Source organism: Oryx dammah, unplaced genomic scaffold (assembly GCF_014754425.2).
Source record: "Oryx dammah isolate SB20612 unplaced genomic scaffold, SCBI_Odam_1.1 HiC_scaffold_5, whole genome shotgun sequence".
NCBI classification, from domain to species: domain Eukaryota; kingdom Metazoa; phylum Chordata; class Mammalia; order Artiodactyla; family Bovidae; genus Oryx; species Oryx dammah.
In genome coordinates, this window is record NW_024070189.1 from 82,960,444 (window position 1) to 82,987,453 (window position 27,010).

Below are 27,010 nucleotides of genomic sequence, written 5' to 3' on the forward strand. Positions count from 1 at the left end.
AGTAAATCTTTTGTGCCAATAGAGGAGATTCTACACATGGGTTATATATAAGAAGACAAAAGAAACTGCACCATGTGACCAGAACCTGAATAAGATTAAATTCATGTTACACTGAAGACATAAACCAAAAAGGTAGAGACTGTGTGAAGAGGAATACAAATTCACAGCCATCCTTTTGAGTCTGTATTCCTGAAGACAAATATTCTTGCTCCCTAAACTGATTCTTTTATGAAACTAGGTGGGGAACATTATATTGCCAGCTATAAGAAATATCCTTCTCCATTTTAAATTTAGGTTCAGATGACTTCACATTATATATGGGTGTGAATGGAGAGCTTTAAAATGAGCAGTAGAAAAGGAAAACATTATATAAGAACTCAAGGGTGTGATATCAGTGTAGCTCCCAGGGAAAAGGGAACCCTCCTATACTGTTGGTGGGAATGTAAATTGGTGCAGCCACTATGGAAAACAGTATGGAGTTTCCTTAAAAAACTAAAAATAGAGTTACTGTATGATCCAGCAATTCCACTCCTGGGCATATGTTCAGAAAAGATGAAAACTTTAATTCAAAAAGATATATGTACCCTAATATTCATGAAAGTGAAAGAGGAGAGTGAAAAAGCTGGTTTAAGACTCAACATTTAAAAAACTAAGATTATGGCGTCTGATCCTATCACCTCATGGCAAATAAGTGGGGAAACAATGGAAACAGTGAGAGACTTTATTTTCTTGGGCTCCAAAATCACTGCAGATGGTGACTGCAGCCATGAAATTAAAAGACACTTGCTCCTGGAAGAAAAGATATGACCAACCTAGACAGCATATTAAAGAGCAGAGACATTACTTTGCCAACAAAGGTCTGTCTAGTCAAAGCTATGGTTTTTCCAGTAGTCATGTATGGAGGTGAGAGTTGGACTATAAAGAAAGCTGAGCCCCAAAGAATTGATGCTTTTGAAGTGTGGTGTTGGAGAAGACTCTTGAGAGTCCCTTGGACTGCAAAGAGATCCAACCCGTCCATCCTAAAGGAGATCAGTCCTGAATATTCATTGGAAGGACTGATGCTGAAGCTGAAACTCCAATACTTTGGCCACCTGATGCAAAGAAATGACTCCTTTGAAAAGACTCTGATGCTGGGAAAGATTGAAGGCAGGAGGAGAAGGGGACGACAGAGGATGAGATGTTTGGATGGTATCACTGATTCGATGGACGTGAGTTTAAGCAAGCTTTTGGAGTTGGCGTGCTGCAATCCATGGGGTCACAAAGAGTCGGACATGACTAAGTGACTGAACTGAACTAATAGATAAATCACTTTGCTATACACTTGAAACACTGTAAATCAACTATACTTCAAAAATATATATGTAACTCAGAGGGGAGATTAAGAAAGGGAACCTGTGTACTCAGTGTCTCTCACTTGTAGATAATATTATTTTATTTTGTCCTCATGATAGACCTAATAGGAAGGCATTATTATCTCTGAATGTGGAAACTAGATCAGAGATCTAATTTGTCTGATTCCAAATTATATGCTCTTGTGGTCATTACATTTTGACAGCACCCTTTTAGGTCCAAAGACAGAAAGAAACACTATTCAAATTAAGTACGGGGAAATAAGGAATATATTGGCTCATAAAACTGCAAAGTGTAGACATGATCCTCCTCATTCAACCATGCCTGCTACAGGCATGGTTGGATCCAGGGGCCAACCATGGGTTGGGTTCTGTGACTCAGTTCTACTTCCCTCTGTGTTACACTCACTGTCAGGCAGGCTCTCAGGAGTTTCAGCTTCAATCCCAGGGAAAAAGAGATTCTCTTTCTAAGTTGGAAGAAAAGTCACAGTATTAAAATTGATTATCGTAGCTTGGTCTAAGTAGTCCTAACCACACACTATAAGCAGTCTGAAAGAAAAGTGAATGATCAGGGCCAGCTATTTCAGAAAATGTGAATTCTAACTCTTAAGCCTTATGTATATATGTTGAAGATGCAGATAAGGACTTCAGAATAACTGCACAATTTCTGAGATTTTTTTTTCATTTAGATCATGGAGATAACCTGAGAACTATAGCAACTGCTATGAATCCTAAGGATTTCAGAAGTAAACAATGACTTTTACTTCTCTGCTGTAGGAAAGGTATTAATCACACTGTAAAGTCATACATACAGCTTCATTCCATATTTGTTTATGATAATATACTGCATAACATTCTTTAAAAATACATAGAAAATAGAATAGGGTTAACATTTATCCTATAGTACGTAGGTCGTACTATAGTAGTACTACAGTATACTAGTAATGTACTAGGTAGTATAGTACATAGTAGTACCTGCTATGTACAGGAAGAATTACACAGCAGCTTCCCTCTAGCTATCTGTTTTACCTACAACAGCGTATATATTGTCAATGCTACTCTCTCAGTTCGTTCCCCCTTCTCCTTCCCACTGTCTCCACAAGTCCATTCTCTACATCTGCATCTGTATTCCTGCCCTGCAAATAGGTTATCAGTGCCATTTTTCTAGATTTCATATATATGTGTTAATATACAATATTTGTTTTTATCTTTCTCACTTACTTCACTCTATATAACAGGTTCCAGGTGCATCCACATCACTGCAGATGACCAAATTTCATCCATTTTTATGGCTGAGTAATATTCCATTCTATATATGTACCATGTCTTCTTTATCCGTTCCTCAGCTGATGAACATTTAGGCTGCTTTCATGCCCTGGCTTTTGTAAACAGTGCTGCAGTGAACGTTGGGTTGTGTGTGGGGTTTTTTTGAATTTTGATTTTCTCAGGTTATACACCCAGTAGTGGGATTGCTAGGTCATATGGCAGATTTATTCCTAGTTTTTAAAGGGATCTCCAGACTGTTTTCCGTAATGGCTGTATCAGTTTATATTCACACCAATAGTGTAGGAGGGTTCCCTTTTCTCCACATCCTCTCCAACACTTATTGTTTGTAGATTTTTTGATGATGGCCATTCTGACTGGTCGGAGAACTCAATGGCACCCCACTCCAGTACTCTTGCCTGGAAAATCCCATGGATGGAGGAGCCTGGTGGGCTGCGGTCCATGGGGTTGCTAAGAGTCGGACACGACTGAGCGTCTTCACTTTCACTTTCATGTATTGGAGAAGGAAATGGCAACCCACTCCAGTGTTCTTGCCTGGAGAATCCCAGGGACGGGGGAGCCTGGTGGGCTGCCGTCTATGGGGTCGCACAGAGTTGGACAGGACTGAAGTGACGTAGCAGCAGCAGCAGCACTCTGACTGGTATGAGGTAAATACCTCATTGTAGCTTTGATTTTTACTTCTATAATAATTAATGGGGCTTCCCTGGTGGCTCAGATGGTAAAGAATCTGCCTGCAATGCAGGAGACCTGGGTTCAATCCCTGGGTTGGGACGATCCCCTGGAGGAGGGCATGGCAACCAACTCCGGTATTCTTGCCTAGAGAATCCTTATGGACAAAGGAAACTGACAGGCTACATTCCATGGGGTTGCAAAGAGTTGGATACAACTGAGCGACTAAGCTTTAATAATTAGTGATGTTGAACATCTTTTCATGAACATCTTCTGGACACCTTCTTTGGAAAAATGTCTAGGTCTTCCATCCATTTTTCGATTGGGTTGTTTGGGGTTTTTTTTTTACTGAGCTGTCTGAGCTCTTTATACATTTTGGAGATAATTCCCTTATCTATTGCTTTGTTTACAAATAGTTTCTCCTGTTCTGAGGGTTGTCTTTTCATCTTGTCTATGGTTTCCTTTGCTATGCAAAAGCTTTTAGGTTTAATTAGGTCCTTTTTGTTTATTTTTGGTTTTATTTTCATTACTCTAAGAGGTGGATATGATTTATGTCAAAAAGTGTTCTTCTTATGTTTTCCCCCAAGAATTTTATTGTGTCCTGTCTTACATTTTGATCTTTAATCCATTGGGTCATTTCTTTTAATATAATTATTTTAATAGTTTGAGATTTGTTCTGGTGTAATATAGAAGAAGAAGATTCGGTAGTTAGATGGTAGAGAATATTTGCCATTTGCTTTGAATTCATTCATCTTTTTTTTTCTAGAAAGAGCTCTTTATTTTCATTTAGTGATCTATAGTCCTTTCATTTTCTGGTCATGTGTTTTGGGTAACACAGAAGTAAAACATTATAAGCCTGATACTTAAAAATTTCTTCTTGGCTGAAAAGAACTGGAACAGAAACCATAGCCTTCATTGGTAGTTTAATGGCAAGTTTAAAGAATGGGATTTGGCTGAGATGTGAGCATATAAGCCCTGTGTTAGCCATTATATCCTATTCAGAAGGAAAAAAAGTTTAGAGTGTTTTCACATACCTGTCCTATAAAATGAAAGTTAAAGCTGAATGTTTATTACATGTATTATATAAAGAAGTGGAGTTTCTATGTCTGTTGCCTGAGAAGACTGTTTCAGTCATGGCTCAGACAAGAATATAAAAAGCACTGTAGTTGTTTATTTATTTTTAAAAATGTATTTATTTTAATTGGAGGCTAATTTCTTTACAATATTGTGGTGGGTTTGCCATACTTTAATACAATCAGCTAGTGCCTGCAGAGCCAGTACAGGGGCTGAAGGAGGTGAGACAGAGAACTGGCCTTCAGGGGCATCACCACGGAAGTTACAGAGCCTCTGCTGGTAGCGTTAAGATCACGCAAGAAACTCCTATCTGGGAATCCCTGGTGATCCAGTGGTTAAGAATCTGCCTTTCAATGCAGGGGATGTGGGTTTGATCCCTGGCCAGGGACCTAAGATCTCTACTTAGGGGCATGCTGCGGGGCAACTAAGCCATGTGCCACAACCAGAGAGAAACCCAAGCACTGCAACGAAGAGCCCGTGTGTTGCAGCTAAGACTTGACACAGCCAGAAATAAATTCATAAATATTAAAAAAAAAAAGAAACTCCTATCCATCTCCTGGGGCTTTGTAGCTTCAAGATGAGTGGAATAGCAGGGGGGAGAGAAGCCACTCCAGAAATTCACATTTAGAAGGCTCCTGCTCTGCCTTCTACTGTTGCCAGAGAGCAAAGAACAATGACTCCAGCCTCCCTGCTGCCTTTCAAGTATCATACTTGAGTTTAAGATAGAGCCTACATATGCATCAAAAACTTTGCTGCCTAGGGTATCAGAGAAATATACTTCTCAGGCTTCCAGCCTCTGCAATGTAAGGAAGAGACAGAAAGGTTTTTCCAGTGGACTGGATGTCAAATAGACAAACCCAACAGTAGGAGTGAGGAGCTTTCCTACAGTATTCAAATTCTTATTTAAAAAATCATATACTGACGCAAATATATGGAATCTAAAAAGATGGTACTGATGAATTTATTTGCAGGGCAGCAATGCAGAAATAGACATAGAGAACAAACCTATGGACACAGCGGGAGGGGAGGAGGGAGAGGGTGAGATGTATGGAGAAAGTAACCTGGAAACTTACAATGCCATATGTAAAATAGATAGTCAATGGGAATTTGTTGTATGTCTCGAGGAACTCAAACAGGGGCTCTGTGACAATCTAGAAGGGTGGGAGGGGGAGGGAGATGGGAGAGAGGTTTGGGAGGGAGGGGACACGGGTGTACCTACGGCTGGTTCTTGTTGATGTATGACAGAAAACCACAAAATTCTGTAAAGCAATTATCCTTCAATAAAAAAATAAGTTTAAAGAAAAGGTAGTATTGAAAAAAATTCAAAGCATTGTTGATTTGAAATTTTGAAGGACTATGTAGGAAAATATATTAGAATATTTGATGAAGAAAACAATATGAAGTTATAATTTACGTTTGTAAGAGAGAATTGGTTTTACCCACCAACTAGTAAGAATTAACTTCCTGTAACATCATCTAACCTAGCAAGAGCTTCTCATCAGGTGGGTCAACCAGTCCTGTGGACGTTGCCGAGCAGGGCTAGGTGGTCACAGAAGCCTTGCCACGGACTCCAATTCCCTTGTCTATCCCAGGATGCTGTATGATCATCACTGTCATCTTAGTGTATGATGAGAAAGGCTGTAAGGCACTGTATTTTAGTAAAGCAGTCTTCTGTTGTCTCAGTGTGACTGATATTCCTGAATATGAAGGCTCCGAAGTGAATTAATGTACAAGAAGTATAAGCAATGACTCTTTCAGGGCACTTGCTCTTCACTTGTGTGAATACATCATGGCCATTATGTAAATCTCAGCATATAGTATTGATATTCCAGAGAGTAATGCTGGGTAAATAACAAAGCAGCTGATAAAAATTCCCTGGGTTTTCAGAAAAGTAAAAGCCTTGATTAATTAATTCTTTATCTCCTCCTCCTTTTCTTGACTTTTATAGCAAGAGTGAGATAATTATTATAGTCTGAGAGATAAGACTAAATCTTCCGAGAGCTGTATTTGTGCAACTCTGTGGTTTGGGCAAATTATTAAATGAATTAAGGAAATTCATGTTCAGAAGCCTCTGATCTTAAAATAATTTCCACTTAGAAGAGATAATTTCCAAGTGCAAAGTAAAAATCCTCTACCAAGTTAAATTTTTTTTTTTGCTTAAAATATATTCACTGACACTAAGTATAAATATATTTAAAGTATATACTTTAAATATAAAGTATATATTTTTGAGGAATTAATGGTGCACAAGGATTCCACTTGGTGTTTGAAATATATCTGTAAAGAAAATAGACAAAGATGCCTGTCCTTGAGAAGTTTATATTTGAATATGTAAAATATGAATAAGTTATACAGGATATTAGAAGATAAAAGCAATATATAAAAAAGAAAAAGTAGAGCACTTTAAAGGAGATTAAATGTATCAGGGGAGCAGGGGTGAGTTATGAGAAGGCACAATTTGAGTTAGACATAAGGAGATGAGGGACCAAGCCACATATGCCAGGCAGAGGGAATAGCAAGGGCTCTAATGGGGAAACACGGCTGGGGTTTGAGGGAAAGAAGGGAGGCCAATGTGTCCAGAGCAAGGTGGGCAAGAAGGCAGTAGAGTATATAAAGAACTCCTATAACTTAAAAAACAACTTGATTAAAAAATGAGTACAAAACTTCAATAGACATTTCTCCAAAAGGGAGATACAAATGACCAACAACCTGAAAAGATGCTCAGTATAACCAGTCATTCAGTTCAGTTCAGCTCAGTCGCTTAGTCGAGTCCGACTCTTTGTGACCCCATGAATCGCAGCACGCCAGGCCTCCCTGTCCATCACCAGCTCCCGGAGTTCACTCAGACTCACGTCCATCGAGTCGGTGATGCCATCCAGCCATCTCATCCTCGGTCATCCCCTTCTCCTCCTGCTCCCAATCCCTCCCAGCATCAGAGTCTTTTCCAATGAGTCAACTCCTCGCATGAGGTGGCCAAAGTACTGGCTTTAGCATCATTCCTTCCAAAGAAATCCCAGGGCTGATCTCCTTCAGAATGGACTGGTGTGATCTCCTTGCAGTCCAAGGGACTCTCAAGAGTCTTCTCCAACACCACAGTTCAAAAGCATCAATTCTTCGGTGCTCAGCCTTCTTCACAGTCCAACTCTCACATCCATACATGACCATAGGGAAAACCATAACCTTGACTAGACGGACCTTTGTTGGCAAAGTAATGTAGGGAAAGGCAAATCGAAACCCCAGTGAAACCCTTGTTCACTGTTGGCTGAAACTGTGAAGTGGTGCCGCCGCATGGAGAACAGTAGGGCAGTTCTCAGAAAAGTGAGAAATAGGACTGTCATAGGATCTGGCAAGCCCGCTTTTGGGCATTTATACTCCCAAATTGAACGCAGGGTCTCTAAGGTGACTTTTGTCCATCCATGTTCATAGTAGCATTATTTACAAGAGCCCAAACTGGAAGAAACCGAAGCATCCATCTACAGATGAATGGTTAACGAGATCTACAATGCAATATTATTAGCATTAAAAAGGAAGGACATTCTGGCACATCCTACAAGCAGATAAACCATGAAGGCATTATACGAAGTGAAATAAGCCGGTCACAAAGACAAATAAATACTGCTTGATTCCACTTATGTGAGATAACTAGAGTAGTCATATTCATAGCGGCAGAAAGTTAAACGGTCATTGCCAGGGGCTAGGGGCAAAGAGGAATGGGGAACTATTATTCAATAGGTATGGAATCTTAGTTTTGCAAGATGAAGGCATTATGGTCATGGATGGTGGCTAAAATAGCCCAGAATGCTCATAAATAGTGTTAAGAGTGACAGTGAGCCATTTCCCCACCCACACTGGCTCATTCTCAACAGGATACACAAACATCGTAATTCTCTCTACCCCAGAAAACCTTCCTTTGATCCTTCATTCCTAAATAATTCACTTTTCTGCTGCAGTTGAGAGCAAAATGTGAAAGACTTGTCAGTGTCAAATACCTATCTTTCTATTGTCTTCAGTTTCCTTCAAATAGACTTTCAATCAACTTCTTCACTGTCAAAACTCCAGACGTAGCATCTGTAAAAAACAACCAACCCAGAAGCACTGACTGTACAACACACACAATAAAATCGAGCTGATATAGGAAGATGTTATAGTCCAGTCATTTCATTAAATCACATCTACTTTTCCCCCTCAATTAGTCAAATGGAATGATCTGGTCAGTTTGCTTGTCTTTAGTATTCTTACTGTTTTCAGAATAAAAATGGGAATAACTTACTAATATTACTTTTAATTTCATAATGCATATTTTGGCAAGATAATTTTTTATGTAATTATTAAGCAGTTTTAAAATGATATGCACCTTTTCTTTCACAAATACTTAACTGAATTATTGTAGCAATTGTGAACAAATGATGGTTCATTTTAACATGAAAATATATAAACATTTTCATAAATCTCTTTTTTGTTAAGCATGAGAAAGCTACTTCATGAATGCGGAGGAGAGTTGATGTAAATCTTTAGTTAGTGTACTTATTTAAACTTTTAATGGTTCCAAGTAATTCTGTGTAATGATTGAAATGTGCCTACCCTGGGTCATACCGCTGGGGGCCTCCATTCATTGGAGGCCAAATTCCACACGTGGTGCAAGAAGAGAGATTTGCCTACTGATGGTGGTTGTTTCACATTAAGTGATTATTCAGGAAGGTCCAAGTTTTGCCTAGTTTTTATTCACTTGCCCAGGGTCCGTGATAACATTTCTTTACTGGTCTTCATCAAGCTATGTGCTCATTATCTCTTAACCATATTTTTCCCTAAGCTGAACATCTTCCTTTATATACCTGTCATCTCAGCTGTTGTTTTTGAGAGCGATTCCCCTTATGAGCAGAGTTACTGCATACAGCTGTATAGTCTGTGCTCTGCACACAGGCTCCCAGCAGAGAGGGCAAGTGAGGCTAAAATCCAAGAGTGCTCTGTCCCCTAAGCCCTGATGGTGGCACCGGAGAAAGGAAATACTCGTTCTAATTTTGTCAGCTGGAGGCATGCATTTTCTTCATTTGCACAAAGCACTGTAGAGGCTAATAGCAATCCTGCTTGTGAGAGTTGATCAGAGGAAGAGCCTTTCTTTTGGTATAGAAGCACAAAGGACAAATACTTGCTTCTTCGGACCCCTTTGCCACTGGGTTGTGGCTCCGCCAGTTGAATGTATTTGCCTTTGACTCGGTAACTGGGACACAGGAGAATTCTTCCCAGCAGCTCAGGGGAGGCAACAACATTCCTAGAGGCAGTGGTGATCTCAGTCAGTGTCTAGCGCTGGAGGCGTTGGTGGAGAGACCTCTATCATCCTGGATCCAGCACTGGGGCAGGGCTTCCTGAGACCAATTCCACAAAGTGATTTTAGCTCAGAGTGTGGAACCTCACTATCCCTGGGCACCTTCCCGAGCCAGTCCTCCGACCTGCCTGGCATCTCACCAGCTCACCCCAGTAGCTTCTCAATAAATTCCTTTTCTGCTTAAATTAGTCAGTTTCTTTCACCATGTAACCAGTTTACTGGAGAGTCTGAGCTCGGTGGGATCCTAGCGTGAAAACGCTTCATTCTCTTTCTCCAGGTTTGCTTTGATGGAGTCTTGTTTTCTGTCCCTTCACAGCATCTTGGGCAGCTCCTGTAGCATTTCAGAGACTTGCAGGTTTCGGAACAATCGAGGACAGTGTAGTAGTCCACTGTACAGCTTCAACCTCACATCCAGTTTCACACTCCTCCCTCCCTAGGTCCAGCTGTGACCAGTCGTGCAGATGGTCCCATCCTGGGGGGTTTGGTGTGCTTTGCTTGTCTCCCCCGCCTCCACTTTCTTCTCTTGCTTCATCTTTTGGGTTCATCTTTGTCTCTTTCTAAGTGTCAGGTCCTGGAGGCAGAACGAGGAAGGGACTGACATCGGCTCATCAGTCCTCGGCCTGCAGAGGAGACATCTAGATATGGCAGAAGTGGAGTGCGTGTGTGGGCTCTTCAGGAAGGCTTGCAGAGGCCTCAGTTGCCCAGGCCTCCAACATGAGTGATTCTTACAACCCAAGTTCTTCTGCCTTCTGTGCTTTCAGCTCCTGTTCCTTCGCTGCAACCTCCCACTAGCAGTCAACCCTTTTAGGCTAGATTGTGACAAAATTGCTTAAGCCTAGCTACCCTCCCATGGTATCCATTTGGCCTTAAGGGAACCTGAGCATTCTTTTTTAAAGATGAATTATTTCCCAGGCATTCTCATATCATCAAGCAGCGGGAGTAGGAGTTTCACTCTGTTGTCCCTTGATAATACCTTTCCTCCTCTTCTAACATGTGGGGAGAGCTGCTTGCTCTATGTGAGCAGAAGTCTGCCTAGGGGTGGCGATGCCAGCTTCTGCCCCTGGCCAGCACTCCTCATCTTGTGATTGTTTTCCTTGCCTTCCCCTACATCTTCAGTTAACTTGCCATAGGGAGGGAAGAAATAGTTCCCTTCCCTCTAATATGGGGAGGAGAAAAGTCACCATTTGGGTGGCAACTTCTATACAGCAGGAATTCTGTCAACTCGTCTGGAATTCTTTAGTTTTTTTCCTGTGGGGGTAAAGGGATAGACATTGTGTGTGTGTGTGTGTGTGTGTGTGTGTGTGTGTGTGTGTGTGCGCGTGTGTGTGTGTGTGTGTGTGTGTGGTGGGGAAGGGAGTGTGTTGTAGTACGTGATAGTGCTATCAGAGCTTGATTTTTTTTTTAATTATTAAGTTTTGCGAAGGTTGTGTCTATATGCTTTCTTTAAAGTGTGTGTCAGTCAGCCTCTATTCTCTTTGTGTCTGAGACTATAGATACAATTCCCAAACAAGCAGAAAACCTCATTCACCATCCTGTTGTACTTGCAATAAGTGCCCTTGCTGATTCACAGTGCTCCGTCATGTGTAGTTTTTTTTTAAAAATTAATTAATTTGACTGCGATGGTCTTCACTGTGGCGTGCAGAATCTTTAGCTGTGGGCTGTGGGATCTTGTTCTCTGACCAGGGATGGAACCCAGGCCCCCTGCGTGGGGAGCATGGAGTCTTAGCCACTGGACCACCAGGGAAGTCCTTGTCATATAATGTTTATTTGTAGCTCAGCACCTATTTCCTCTTACCAATGGCACTCCGATTTACTTTTGGGACATTTCCTCTCCCTATCTTTTTATACTCTTAGAGGAATGGTATATCAAATCATCCTTCTTCCATAGAAGTTTCAAGGGCCAGATAGTTCATGTTATTTCAGGTCTGGCAAGAGGGAATGCAAAACCCAAGTTTAGCCAATGGATGGTCTCTGTTATAACTGTGATCTTGAGAGTGTGGTGTGAAGACTCGGTAAAAAATTATTCAAGTTCATTAATCCAGGTGGAAATAGCATGACCAGGCTGTTTCTGCTCTGAGTCTTTGGGACCCTCTAGAGGAAGTCCTACTTGAATTCAAGTTTAGCCTCTTCCGATTTTCTTTTTATTAAGTTAGAGTTGACATTTGTTACTTGAAATAAGAACCTGGACTGATGTAGTAAACACTGATACTGCAGACTAAAGGAAATCACCCCATACCAGCAAATCATACACACCACGGGAATTTTTTTTTCTTTTTTCCTGATATTCATCTCATTTCCATGGTCACTTTTGGTCATCTCTGTAATTTTCTTTTCATATACAGTTATGAAGATTCTTATTTTAATAGCACTTACATTTATATATTCTCAATTGGAATAGATTTATTTATTGTATCAAATGTTACAGTTTTAAAAAGCAAGGTCAGAAAGATGTCAGTCTCTTTACTTGTGTCACTTTCTGGCCTTACTATATAGAAGATGAAGTTGTTTTCTGTTGAAAGCCTTCCAAGCATGATACCACATCACACATAGACTTTTGCAGGAATATCCTAGATAGCCTGTTGTTGATTCAACAGCTTCTCCAAGCATAGTGTCACAGGTGGAAATATACCAGTAGTGCTTTTACAAATTGATAGTCCCAATACACTTGAAAGTTTGAAGAGTGATTTAGCACTTAAATAAAACAAAATAAAATGAAAAAGAGCTTAGCTACTCAAGGTGCATCCAAGAGACATATCACCTTAGGAGTTTGTTAAAATGTAGGCGCCACCCCAGATACTGGATCAGAATTACATGTTAACAAAATCCCTAGCTGTTTAACATGTACATTGACATTTGAGGAGCACTAGAATATAGAAAATATCAGAGGACATGACATATAGTAAGTTTGTTTGATGAAACTTGTTCCAATCATATACCTATGAAAATATGAATTTGATTATGATGAAAAATGTACTTCTTCCTGTGGGTCACAGTAAAAAAAAAGTTAGAGAGAGTGACATAAGGGAGATAGCTCAGTAAGGTTCCTTTTATTACATTCCCACCTCCCAACAACAATTTGGCTTCAGTTCATAGACAAAAGTGGCCGCGGAAGCTGTGGGAGCTAGCATCAAACACCAAAGGATCTGGGAGGAGTCTTGCCCACCTGTGCATTGGGTCCTAGGCATACCGACCTTGCTCTGGGCTGCGGACTGTAAAGTGGCCCGTGAACCAATTCAGTTCCTCTTAGCTGAGGTCCAAGAGCCCCTGGAGAATATTGCCTTTGGCAGTCACCCACTTTTGAGCAAGCTTTTGGAGTAGTCCAAGAGTGCAATGGCGGAAGTTCTAGCATGTCACTGGAGGAAAAAATAATACAAGATTGGACTCGGTGGGAAAGATATGAGAAATGGGTTAATGTTATCCATGTCACCCCTCCCTCCGTGTGGCACAGCTCAGTGCCAGAGGAGCCCATGAGAGAGAGAGAGAGAGAGCTTGTGAGGGAGTGCCCTACTTCCCAGCTGAGAAGGATGCTACCAAAGAGACTCACTTCTCTTTAGCCTCATCCAGAGTATTGAATGGTACCCTATATGGGGTGGGGGGCAGTGAGCAGATAGGAAAATGGCAGCCAAGCCTCAAAACAAATCAGAGGGATGCAGAAGCTACCAGCCATCCACTGGGAGGCCTGACTGTCAGCCACTGGGAGGTGTGTTCTGTGAGCACAAGTAGGTTGCTGTCACTAAGCAAGCTTTTAAATCATAGGTTTAAAGACGTGATTGAGAGCACTACAGAGAGGAGGCCATGGCTATAAGAAGTCAACCTTGTTTGCTAAGAAGCAGACCTGCTAGGCTGACTTCACTTTCTTTACTGGAAATATTATCAGACAGGTAAGTTGAAGGAATGAGAATACATTTGGATTTATGAGATAATTGAAAAAAGTATCCCATGACATCCATGTGGGTCAGATGAAGGATGTGGGCTGATGTAATAGAGCTATGGTGTTTGTAAGTGGTTAAATGACTGCACTATGGGATGAAAAGAACTGTAAATGGAAAATGAAGGCCTTGTCAGAATATGCCTTTGACTTTCACCTGCTTCCACATGTTTAATAGGTATTTGCTCAAGAGCTTTGTGGCCTGCTGATCAAACTTCAAATATATTGATTTTGAACTCCCTAGCCAGTATAGTAGGATAAGAATTAGCTCCTCCAAGATATCAACAAGTTCTGAAATGGACTGCATATAGAAAAACAGAATTTCATAGGGCTAAATGAATAGTTCTATAAAATTACTATGAAAGCTACAACTAATTATATAAATAATATTTTAAAAAGTCAGATTTAATAACAACCATGAAGAATAATTGAAGTTTTAGTAGATTCTAAATTCTATAGTATAGTTGACAGAATAGTATAGTCACCAATTAAAAATCCCATTTAATCTTATATGAATAATGCTTATGGTATTCAGAATAAAGGTACTAAAAGTTTCACTCTAATCCAGGTTGTTCAGGCTCTATCTGAAATGCTTTATATGTTCATTTTGGCTACCACATGGGTATTGCCCAGAGTTCTCAAGCAACAGAAACCAAGTCTATCCAACTCAAGGAAAATAAATAAAAACATACTAAACATGTGAAGTAATTTGTTCAAAGAGTAGCTCCTAGAAATCAAAGGCAAAGAATTTATCTTTCTGTCCATAAATGATTAACTAGACTGGTCTTAGGATCCTGCTTTGAACAACTGAAGTGAAAGCAGTTCTTTTTAGACACTGGGCAAGAAGATTGTGGTCCCAAAGGAAAAATAAGCAAATGAGGTGAACCCTAGAATCTCTCTGGCTTTCTGACCAGAGGTATTTCCTGGACCACAGTGCAGCTGAGCACAGGAGACAGGCACTGGAATTCAGAGAGGCTAAGGTGGCTGGAATTTGGAGAGCAGTGTGCTAAAGAGGAGAGAATTAAACCAAGAAAAACTTCCATAAACTTGCATAGGGTCCTTCTGTTGCTGAATAATAATTCAGGATGATTAGGGTAAGACTGTATAAGACAGGTACACACCCATCAAGAAGCTGTAAGCTGAACAATTCCCAGTAGCCTGCCAGGCTCCTCTGTCCATGGAATTCTCTAGGCCAGAATACTGGAGTGAGTAGCTATTCCCTTCTCTGGGGTATCTTCCCAACCCAGGGATCAAACTCAGGTCTCCCACATGGTAGGCAGATTCTTTACCATCTGAGCCACCAGGGAAGCCCAAGAATACTGGAATGAGTAGCGTGTCCCTTTTCCAGGGGATCTTCCCAACCCAGGAATCGAACCGGGGGTATCCTGCTTTGAAGGTGGATTCTTTACCAGCTGAGCTACCAGGTAAGCCCAATAATGTGTCATTCTGGGTCCAGTTAAGAGATAGAAACCACAGTGGGTTAAAGGGAGTTGGGGGGAGTTCATGTAACAAATTATTAACTCTGGTAAAAAGTGACTATTAGATACAACAATTCTGGATGGTGTTCTAGGGCTGACAAGGTGCTTAAGAAAGAACAAAACTGGAAGGGGTTCAGATCTCACTGGAGAAGGTATAGTTCAATCCGCTGGTGAGCACAGAAGTTTGCTGGTTTGCCCAGGCTGGAGCTATTCTACAATCCCTAAGCCATCAAAAGGCAACCCTCTGCAGTGCTGGTAAAACACTGGTAATTAGTGACAGGTGGCTTCCCTGGTGGCTCAGTGGTAAAGAATTCCTGCTAATGCAGGAGATGTGAGTGCTGCACCCTCTACAATTCCCTGCACTGCTTGCCTGTGAACTAGAAAGCGTCTACTGAGCTGCTGTCCACTCTCCAGGTCCCTATGTGGCTCAGTGTGGTCCAAAGTGTTCCTATAGAAATACTACTCTCCCTGTGTGCCCATCCTGTTGTTGTTGTTGTTTTAGCTGCCAAGTTGTGTCCAACTCTTTTGCAACCCCATGAACTGTAGCCCACGACTAAAGCCCGTGACTGTAGCCCATGACTAAAGAGGCAATTGGAGTACCAGCGTGGGCAGGAGGCTTTAGAGGGATGAAACAAGCAGAAGACCTTCAGGGCACTATCTTTAACGGAGAGGGCTGCAGGACACTTATCACTATGCTAAAATGGGGCTATGAGGTCCATCGAATAGATCAAAATATGAATGAATCTCTTGCCTAACAAAGAGTCACAAGAAAATAAAAATATAGACCAATATTCTTTCTGAATATAGACACATCTGAACAAAATGTTAGCAAATCAAATCCAATAGTACACAAAACCTGTCATACACATTGGCCAAGTAGGCTTTAACCCAGGAAGGCAAAGGCAGTTTTAACAATCAATTCACTTAACGAGATAAAAGGAGGAAAACCATACAGTCATTTCAATTGATGCAGAAAAAAACATTTAATGAAATTCAACAGTCATGTATGGTAGAAACTTTTAGTGAAGGGATTTTTCAACCAATAAAAGGTGTCTATGAAAAGGGCTTCCCTGGTGGCTCAGACGGTAAAGCGTCTGCCCGCAATGCGGGAGACCTGGGTTCGATTCCTGGGTTGGGAAAATCCCTTGGAGAAGGAAATGGCAATCACTCCAGCACTCTTGCCTGGAAAATCCCATGGACGGAGGACCCATGGGGTCGCAAAGAGTCGGACATGACTAAGCGACTTCACTCACTCACTCATGAAAAGCCTACAGCTAACATCCTACTTCCTGGTGAAAGACTGTTTATTTTTGCTCTAAGATGGAGAACAAGGCAAAGATTTTAACTTTTATCAACATTAACATCTTATTCAACGTTGTTCTGGGCATCCTATCCAGAGCAAGAAAGCAAGAAAGAGAAATAAAAGTAGCAAAATTGTATTTATTTGTATGTAGTAAATCCTAAAGAATTTTAGAAAAACTGCTAGCACTAATCAGTAAATTTAGTCAGGTTGCAACATATGAAGCTATTGTACAAAATTCCATTGTGTTTCTCCATGTTAGCAACAAACAGTTAAAAATTGAAATTCAAAAACAAGTCTGTTGACAGTAGCACCAAAAATTTTAAAATATTTAGGGGTAAATTTTTTTAAATATGTGAAAAACTGGCATGCTGAGAACTAAAATATTGCTGAGAGATGGTAAAAATGATCTAAATTAATGGAGCAATACATGTTTATAATTGGAGGATTCAACTAACATGCCAGTTCTTGAAGTTATCAATATATTCAAGGCATTCTCAATTAAAGTGAGTTTTTAAACACTGACAAGCTAATTCTGCAATTCACATAGGAAATTTAAAAAAGCCCCAAATTTAGGAAAGCTAAGCAAATCTTGGGAAAAAAGGGAAGTTGGAAATCAAAGTCTTATTATGGTATAGTTGTTCATTCACTAAGTAGTGTCCAGCTGTCTGTGACCTCATGGACTGCAGCACGCCAGGTTTCCCTGTCCTTTACTGTTTTCTGGAGTTCGTTCAGATTCATGTCCATTGAGTCAGTAATGCTGTCTAACGATCTTATCCTCTGCCTCCCCCTTCTCCTTTTGTCTTCAATCTTTCTCAGCATCAGAGTCTTTTCCAATGAGTTGGCTCTTCACATCAGGTGGCCGAAGTATTGGAGCTTCCACTTCAGTATCAGTCATTCCAATCAATATTCAGGGGTGATTTCCTTTAGGATGGACTGATTTGATCTCCTCGAAGTCCAAAGGACTCTCAAGAGTCTTTTCCAACACCACAGTTTGAAAGCATCACTTCTTTGGCACTCAGCCTTCTTTATGGTCCAATTCTCACATCTATACATGACTACTGGGAAAACCACAGCTTTGACTAGATGGACCTTTGTCAGTAAAGTGAGGTCTTTGCATTTGAATATGCAGTCTAGGTTTGTCATAGCTTTTCTTCCAAGGAGCAAGCATCTTTTAATTTAATGGCTGCAGTCACCATCTGCAGTGATTTGGGAGCCCAAGAAAATAAAGTCTCTCACTGTTTCCATTGTTTCCCCATCTATTTTTCATAAAATGATAGGACCAGGTGCCCTGATTTTAGTTTTTTGAATATTGAGTTTTAAGCCAGCTTTTTCACTCTCCTCTTTTACCCTCATCAAGAAGCTCTTCAATTCCTCTTCACTTTCTGACATCAGGGTGGTATCATCTATGTATTTGAGGTTGTTGATATTTCTTCTAGCAATCTTGATTCCAGTTTGTGCTTCATTCAGCCTGGCATTTTGCATAATGTACTCTGCATAGAAGTTAAATAAGCAGGGTGACAATATACAGCCTTGATGTACTTCTTTCCCAGTTTTGAACCAGTCCATTGTTCCGTGTTCGGCTCTAAATGTTGCTTCTTGACCAACATACAGGTTTCTCGGGAGTCAGGTAAGGTGGTCTGGTATTCCTGTCTCTTTATGAATTTTCATAGTTTGTTGTGATCCACATAGCCAAGGGCTGTAGGCGAGTCAATGAAGCAGAAGTAGATGGAGCAGACCTAAACATAACAGCTTAAATTATAAATTTTGGAAGAAATAGTGGGAGAAAATCTTCTTGACCTTGGGGTCAGCAAAGATCTCTTAGATAAAACATGGAAAACACAGCTGTAAAAGAAACAGCTGATAAATTAGACTTTGTCAAAAAAAAATTCTGTTGTTTGAAAGAAACATTGAGAAATAAAAGGCAAGAGACAAACTGAAACGGTATATTTGTTATACACGTATATGACAAATGCCTGATTTTTAGAATATGTGAATTCATACAACCCAATAACAAGAAGACAAATGATCTGCTTAAAAATTGGACAAGAAACTTTGGCTACTTCATCAAAGAACTAATGGAATGCAAGCACATGAAAAGATGGCAAACATCTTTGTTCACCATCATTAGTTATTTTTTGTTCTTATTTAGTCTCGAAGTCGTGTCTTAGACTCTTTGCGACCCCATGGAATATAGCCTGCCAGGCTCCTCTGTCCACGGGATTTCCCAGGCTAGAATACTGTAGTGCATTGCCATTTCCTACCCCCAGGAGATCTTTCTGACCCAGGGTTCAAACCCCTGTCTCTTGCATCTTTTGCATTGGCAGATTCTTTACCACTCTGCCACCTGGGAAAATCATTAGTCATTATGGAAATGCAAATTAAAGCCATAATGAGATACTACTATATACTCAATGGAATGGTTAAAATAAAAAGGCAGACAATACCAAGTGTTGATGATAATGTGGAGCAACTGTCATACGTTGCTATTGGGAATGTAAAGTGATGCATTAATTTCGGAAAACAGTTGATCTCTATTAATATGTAAACACACACTGTATAATCCAGTAATTCCACTCCTGTGAAATAAGAGCAATAACAATGTATGTCCAAAAAACTTTTACATGAAAGTTCCTAGCTGCTTTACTTATTATAATCCTAAATTGAAAACATTTGGTGGATGGGCAAATGGCAGTATATCCATACAATGGAATAATACTCACGAATAAAGAGAAAGCAACCTACTTTTACAAACTATTTTGATGAATTTCAGAAACATTATGCTGAGTGAAGAAGTCAGACATAAAGGAATACATATTATATGATTCCATTGTAGAAGAACCTTCTACAATGGAAGGAAGGACAAATCTATAGCTACGGAAAGCAGTTGAGTGGGTCAGGGATAAAATTAGGTGGGTAACTGAATTCAAAAGAGGTAAAAGAGAACTTTCTGGGAATAATTGTTCATTATCTTGATTGTAGTTGTGGTTCCATGGGTGTGTACCTTATTCAAAACTTCTCAAACTCTATCTTTGGTATGACAGCAATATATTGAATGTAAATCATATCTCAATAAAGTTAATTAAAAAATCAAAGGAAGTGAAGTAACCAGGTTTCATAAAGTATAAAGCAGGGAGCTTTGGGGTATAAATGACACGACCTAAAGGTCAGTCTCTAGAACACTGTCATATGGATCAATCGGCACTAGATTTATTCCTCCTTGTGCTGCTCTGGTCAGAGTTAGTATTCCTGGAAGAGAAGGTCTGAGGGGACTAGCTTAGGTCAGGTGCCCATTCTTGGACTCAGAAAAGCTGGACCATCCTGAATGACCTTCCCATCCAGAATGCCCTAAATGTGGCAGGGGTGGTCCCTCAAGAGAAAGGAAGGAAGGTACTGTTAACCAGAAGAAAGGGTGATGTTATCTGGTAAACAAACAATCAGAAACAGTCTTCCACTGTTTATTTCCAGGAGTGACCAAGGAGAATAGTGAGGGGCTTCAAATATACATGCTCATTCATTCCATTCAAGTATAACTTTGAGCATGGACTGTTTGCCCTGTACTGTTACTGACTGGGGTCGCATATGCATTTGAGGTCTCTCTAAAAAGAAAGAGTTTATATTAATGTAAGGAACAGGAGTGGCTCATCTGGTGTGAATATGGAGCACAAGTCTTTTGGGTAGTGGGGAGGATAGAAATCAGCTTAATATTGAAAAAAAAAAAGCTAACAACTTTCCATGGATAAGAAGTATGTATCTTCTCAGGTCGTTCTCATGCAGGTTAATTGTTTCCTAAGAAAGAGGATGGTGATCAGAGAAGGAGATTCCAAAATTCATGTCTCCCCAAATACACAGGGAAAAGCCTTTTCATCCTTATCGCTTTACGTCTTTGGGTCTCCTGGGGTCTCCCTGGAGAGTCGGCAGAGGGAGCCATTCCCCAAGAAATCTCCGCCCGGGATGTCTTAGCTGGCCTGGAGGGATTTTGCTGCTGGCCCGGAGTTGTCTCTCCGCTCCGCCTCCGCAGGACTCCCTCACCCCACGCCCCACCTCTCCAACCACTTTGTTGCTGCAGCGCACACTTTTGAACCACGAGGTCACTCCTCCCTTCTCTGTCCCGCGGTTGCGCTCGCTCCCTGGCACCGCTGGGGACGTGCCATCCACTCCTACTGGTTGCTCGGGTGCTGTCCCCACTCCCCCCAGTCTTCACAGGGGCTCCAGAGCACCTCTGGGGACTTTGACACTGGGGCCCTGAGAGTGAATTGAGACTCAGACGGGCACTCTCTCCGCTACCCCTTGGGAAACCCCACGAGGTAACCCCAAGGTGTGCCAGTTTAGTAGCCAGACTATTGGCGGAGTCTCTCTGGGCGGTGGAAGCCTCTGGGGACAGGGACAGCCCGTGATCGGGGCGCAGGAACTGGGCCGGGAGGATCCTGCAGGTCACACTAGGGACTGCCCGCCGCGCCCAGCGACCCCCCAACCCCCGCCCGCCCCCCAGCAGTCTGTCCCGGCGGCAGCAGCTGCAGCAGCGGCAACTGCTCGCATCCCGCGCCGGGCTCGGGTTACTCCCCTCCTCCTTCAGCATCTCGGGCCAGATGAAGAAAACCTGACTCAAGTTTGCAGCGAGTACTTTCTCGGTGCGCGAAACCGGGGGTCTGGAAACGCACGGAGACCGGTCTTCTTTCCCGAGCCTCTAAGCCTGAACCAAGACTCCGAAGTATTGCTCTTTTGGGGACGCTGCTCGGAACCGAACTGCGCCTTTTGGAACAGATTCTGTTTCTACGCTGGCGCTGCGTGAAAACCCGGGGGAAAGTGTTGCGCTGTGAATCTCAGGATCTCGGGTAAGAGTTGGGCAAACTCCCTTCTGGCAGCCGCTGGACCTTGGCCGGATGGGGGGCAGACTTTCCTTAGCCAGGATACCCCGGGTGCCCCGTGAGGTGGGGCGAGATGGGCTCGGTCTGGCTTGTTTACTGGTTTCCAGGGTTTATTGTTAGTGTTTGGATTTGGTCTTGTCCTGGGAGCTGGGTAGAACTTCTTGGAGTATTCTTCGTGAGATGCCCCCGTTATGCATCTTGTTTTGCATAATTTCTGCCCTTGTATTTCCTTGTTTGTGTTGATTCTCTGTTGATCAGTGTCATAGATGTGTGTAGGGAGATTTGGGGAGACTGGGAATAAAACAGTTTTGGCGGGGTCCTTGCTATCCGGTCCACTTTGCTTCTCCTCTGGGATCTTGTTTTCTAAACTTCTCTTTCTCCAGGACTTGCTATTCAGATCGTGCGGTCAGACTGGGATGTTCCCTCCTCCTGTGTTCTCACGGTCTTTTAGGGGGCATCAGGATCACAGGCTGGGTGACTGGAGGTGTCTCTTACCTGTTTGAATACCTGGTACCTCAGGGGATGTTGGCAAGGGCGGTTCTTCCAGCCATGTGTGAAAGTGGCTCTGTCGTGTCCGACTGTTTTGCCGTTCCATGGACGGTAGCCTGCCAGGCTCCTCTGTCCATGGGATTCTTCAGACAAGAATACCGGACTGGGATGCCATTTCCTCCTCCAGTATAGTTACCATGAAAAGATCTATCTCCTGTTGGTCTTTTAAATTCCTTGGATCTAGGATTTTTAGCCCTGATTAACAAAAGTGTTTTGTCTTTCTTTCTGGAAATGAGTGATACCACTGAGTAAATGAAATGTAGTGACACCTTTGATACTCCTTTAGAAAATATCCCCATAGGAAAATCCAAATTCTTCAGGGAGAGTTAAAGTTCGAGATTTTATTATTCCTAAAATGGGCTTCCCTGGCCTTTCTCCTTTATATTCTGAGCCTCACTTTGTATATAGTCTTCACTGTATGTGATGTTTCACTTCTTACGGATGAAAAGACTAGGACCAGATCATTTTTCTGATGTGAACGCTCCAAGAGGTCAGCTTGCAGGGTACTTTTTGTTGTCCTGCTGTGAGGTGAGAGTGTTCAATAGAGGGGATGCTCTGGGACCAGGGGACCTGGGGGAAACTGCTAACTCTGCCACTATCCAGTTGTATGATTTTGGGTGTTACTTAACCTTTCTCTCCTCAGGTGCAAAGTCAGAAAAATAATAACAATGCTATACCAGAGGGTAGTTCAAAGGATTAAATAAGTTAACGTGTGTGTGGAATGCTAACATGCCTGGCAATAGTAAGCACATATTAGCTATTATTAGCATCATCATCATTATTATTCTAACAGTGTTAACTCGTATCGTGATGATATAGTTTTTGTTCGTTATCAGTAAATGTTAGCCATTCTTTCTGTTTGGATGAGCTTTGAAAACTGTGCTCATGTAGGCTTCACTCCCACCTTGAATGTGATGCATTGTCAAACTTTGCTCAGACATGGTCTTTGTATTGCTTGCTGCTGGGGCTTGTTTAGAGGAAAGGTGCAAATTGCAGGGCTGGGATTTGTAGAGGACGGGTCATGGTCGAGTGTCAAAAGGTGCTTGGGACTGGTGAGCAGGTGGGAAGTCTACACTCAGTTTACAACCTGTAAACTATAGTGCCTTAGAAACTTGCTGCATTACTTTACCTCCTTAAACCTGTTTTTTTAAGAGTTCAAATCATTTGTTCAATAAATATTTATCAAGCATCTATTACAGTTCAAGCACTGTTCTAGGTTCTATATTATTTAAATTTGTGTGCTTCATTTTAGAAATGGAAATGCACGAGTATTTGCTTTATGCCTACCCCTCCCCAGACACACACACACACACACACACACACACGTTTAGAACTTCATGTGGGATTATTACTCTATAAATTAAGTCCCCAATGCTTTTTAGCCCTGATGATTTCAATACCTGTTAAAATGAAAAGCCTGATCGCTGAGGGACTGAACAAAATATGCAGTATAACCTCTAGCAGGGCGCTTTTCCCATCAGTTTCATCATGTGTGGGGAGGTAGGGAAAGAACTGTGTAATCTCTGGTGTTCCTCTGGCTCTAACATCCTTAAATTAGCTGCCTTAGTTCATTGGTGGTTGTTTTTTGAATATCCTTTTTTTCTTTTAACATTTGTTTTAGGTTCATAAGTTATGTTACTTACTTCATTCCATGTCAGTCAAAGTGAATAATGACACTGCTAATAAAAAAAGAAAAGCATTTGACTCTGCTTGTATTTCATCAGCTATTCTCAGATGTATATCAAAAACATAGAGGAGGACTTGTTAAAAGTATGAGATGGATCCGTGAGAAACTGCTAAAATTTGACTATTTTTGACCCCGGTAAAATTGTGATTTCATGTATTTCTACCAAATATAAATCCTTGCTCCTTCCACTTGGATTCAGGTGCAGTAAGTCCTGGGTGAGATGTGAAAAGTCTGCAGTTTTACAAGCTCTCCAGATGGTTCTAATGCTAACCCAAGTTTGCACGTGCTCATTTAGCAACCACGGATTTACTTTCCTCATGATTGTTTAATAGCGTATTTGTAAAATACACATCTGATTATGTCATTCCCGTATTTAATAATCTTTGGCAACTCCTCAGATGGTGTCGTCAGTGTCACCTGGGTACTTATGGAAAATGCAGATTCTGGAGCTTCACCCCACACGTAAGGGCCAGAAATCTGCGTTTGAGCGGATCCCTGAATGAATCTGGTAGAGGTGACCTCAAATCACATTTGGAGAAATACTGACTTATGGCATAAAGCCTAACCTCTTAACACCATACATAAGACCAACTTGGCATCATCTTCTTAGGGTTACTTCTCTTGCTACCCTGTTCTTTAGCCTTTCAGCCCCATTGATGTTGATCTTGTTACTATTTCTTAAAGAATGCATTGCCTCATTCACTCCTCGCTGACCAGGCTGTGTATGCTTTTCCCTCTGCAGGAAATGTCTTTGTTCCTCTTTTTGGTCTAACTACCTTCTTACTACCGACTCTCCTTCAAGATGCAGTTTAATTAAGGTGTTTCCTGTGAAGCTTTTCCTCGTCATTTTACATAAACAGTGGTATCTCATGTGAGTCATATTCTGCTTTGTGGATAATTTTAATATAGCATCTCTCATACTGTGTCAACTCTGTTACCTGAATTATTTTCCAACTGATCGGTGAGTTTATCATTCCTTACTCTGAGCCTCTATCCAAATGACTGGTAGGCACATAGTAATTACCTAAAAAATACCTAAAGAATGTGGAGGAAGAATGAATGAATGAATGCATTTGACTTTTTATTGACACACCAAGTATTTGGGTTAGTCACTAAGTACATACTTAGGATTGTGGACAAGCCATTCAAGAATTTACAATTTGGCTAGACAGAGTCTACAAAATTAATAACATAGAGTGGAAAAAGGACAAGATAGAATATCCTAAGAAGACTTATGAAACACCAGATGCCCCTGAATTAATGTTGTAAGTTCAAAACTATATTCGTATTATGATTCAAGAGCTGAATTTATCATACTTTGGGGATAGTTTTGGTTGTGAATGTCAGGGCACTGTAGTGGTTTACCCTGTGCTTTTTAATTTATAAAACACCTTTCCATTTGTTTTTATATTTGATCAGAAACATGGTGACTCATTCAATATTGTTTTTCCTACTTAAGTAGAGTAGGATGCAGTCCTAAAAACAGATTCAAAGGTTGTACAAAATCTTACATGTTATAGGGGATGCTGGGCCTAGAGAGAAAAGCATATTATAAATTTTTAATTACATCTTGCCACTTCAGTTCAGTTCAGTTCAGTCACTTAGTCGTGTCTGACTCTTTGCGACCCCATGAATTGCAGCACGCCAGGCCTCCCTGTCCATCACCAACTCCCAGAGTTCACTCAGACTCACGTCCTTCAAGTCGGTGATGCCATCCAGCCATCTCATCCTCTGTCGTCCCCTTCTCCTCCTGCCCCCTTCTCCTCCTCCCTCCCAGCATCAGAGTCTTTTCCAATAGTCAAAGACACACTATTCAGTGTTTTCTTCTTTTTCTTTTTAAAGTGCTCTATAATTTTGATATTTCCTCCTGTTTGAGTCCCAGTTAACTTGTTCAAATTAAATAAGTATCTGATTCAGACTAAAGATTTGCCATTTGGGGCATGCCTAATAACTTCCATCTTCATTTCACATATTAAGTTTATGAGACAGAGTCTTCTTATAATTATGATTATGCTTTTAATTTTTTTATTTCCCACTCATTGTTTTGTAATAATGGAAATATGTAATACTATTTTAACAAATGAACAAATTGCAGGGTAATGACAAAGATGATGATGCTTCAAAAATCGAACTTTTAGCTCATGGGCAGCACCACCATAAAATAAACAACAAAGCAATGTTCATTCATAGGTTGATGTAAGAGATTTCCAATGACATAGAGCAGGAAGGTAGGAGCATCGATGAATTAAGTACAAATGTGCAGATTGTTTGGATTTCAAGCAAAGCAATATTAAGAACTGCCTTGGCTCTCATTTTCTCAAGGATGTGTACCCAGTATTTCATTAAAAATATTAACTTAGCTTTAAGAATTAAAACGAGACTCACTGCCTTCTGTTAATTAGTCTTCTTTTTCATTATTTCCAGTATGAACTTTTTCTACCTTAATTTAAGCTTGCATCTGCTGTACTTTCAAAAGTCTCTTAACTGATCTCCTAATCTCTTTATTTACTTATTCATTCATTTATTCCTGCTCTCTGAATTTCCCAAGATTTTATATTTATCGCTTGACTCCCTTTTCTTCCCAATTTAAGATTATTTTTCACTACAATCATTCTCCTTTTCAAAATAGTTTTTGCAGAAGATGAATTTATAGAACTTAATAAAAGGATTTCTTATACTATCAGGAAAAACTAAGATGCAAACCAATGTTATTCTCCTTGATACAACTTTATTTGTAAAACTGCAGGTCACCGTGCGGCTTCTATTTGATGACGTATACTTTGTGCCATTAGCCAGTCTGGAAAGTGTGAATGTGATAATATATCCTGTCATTATGGATGTTCATTACTAGTGATTTCCTCTGGTTTCATTTCCAGTGATTTATACTCCTAGATAAAGAAACTATGTAAAGCATTTTAACCACTTCAATTTTCTATTTAGAGGGCAATAAATGGTACCATCCCCCTCTTCCCAAGACAAAGAAACACAGTATTTCAGTATAGAAAGCCTCATCTTGACACATACATGCACAGGATATCAGCATCTGTTAAAAACATCTTATCTTTGGGACCAAGGAGGCCCCATCTAGAGGGTGACTGAGCACCTTGCCCTTGACATCCTGGCTGAGCTGGCTGAGCTGCATAGACTGGCTTAGCTCTAGAACCTCACCACAGATGATCATTCCCGTGATGAGTCTTTTAAATACCTTCTAGTGAAGGATCATGCTTGTCTTTTAAAAAGATGGCAAATTGAAAATCAAACCCCACAAATTTAGTTTGTTTCACACAGAACAAAATAAAAGTATGAAATCTTTGTTTTGGGTCTAGAGGATTAATTCTACAATCGAGACGAAAACTTTCAATTATCTACTTCCACTGATATTTTGTGAAGGATACTTCATTTTTTCTTTTCTTTTTTTTGCACAAGAAATCAGTGATAAAATGTGACTTTTGATCTGTGAGAAAGTAATTAGAGTGAGTTTTATTTTGCCTCCATCAGATG

At 40.8% G+C, this 27,010-nt stretch overlaps 1 protein-coding gene across 1 annotated transcript in view; it reads left to right on the plus strand.

The window, feature by feature from the left end:
• The first annotated feature begins 20,926 nt into the window (after nt 1-20,926).
• The window catches only part of MEGF10 (multiple EGF like domains 10), a 185,636-nt gene continuing 179,552 nt past the window's right edge, over nt 20,927-27,010 (plus strand). The window contains exon 1 of the mRNA XM_040241755.1: nt 20,927-21,240. The gene's annotated coding sequence lies outside the window, so the exon portion shown is untranslated. The remainder of the gene's footprint in view (nt 21,241-27,010) is intronic.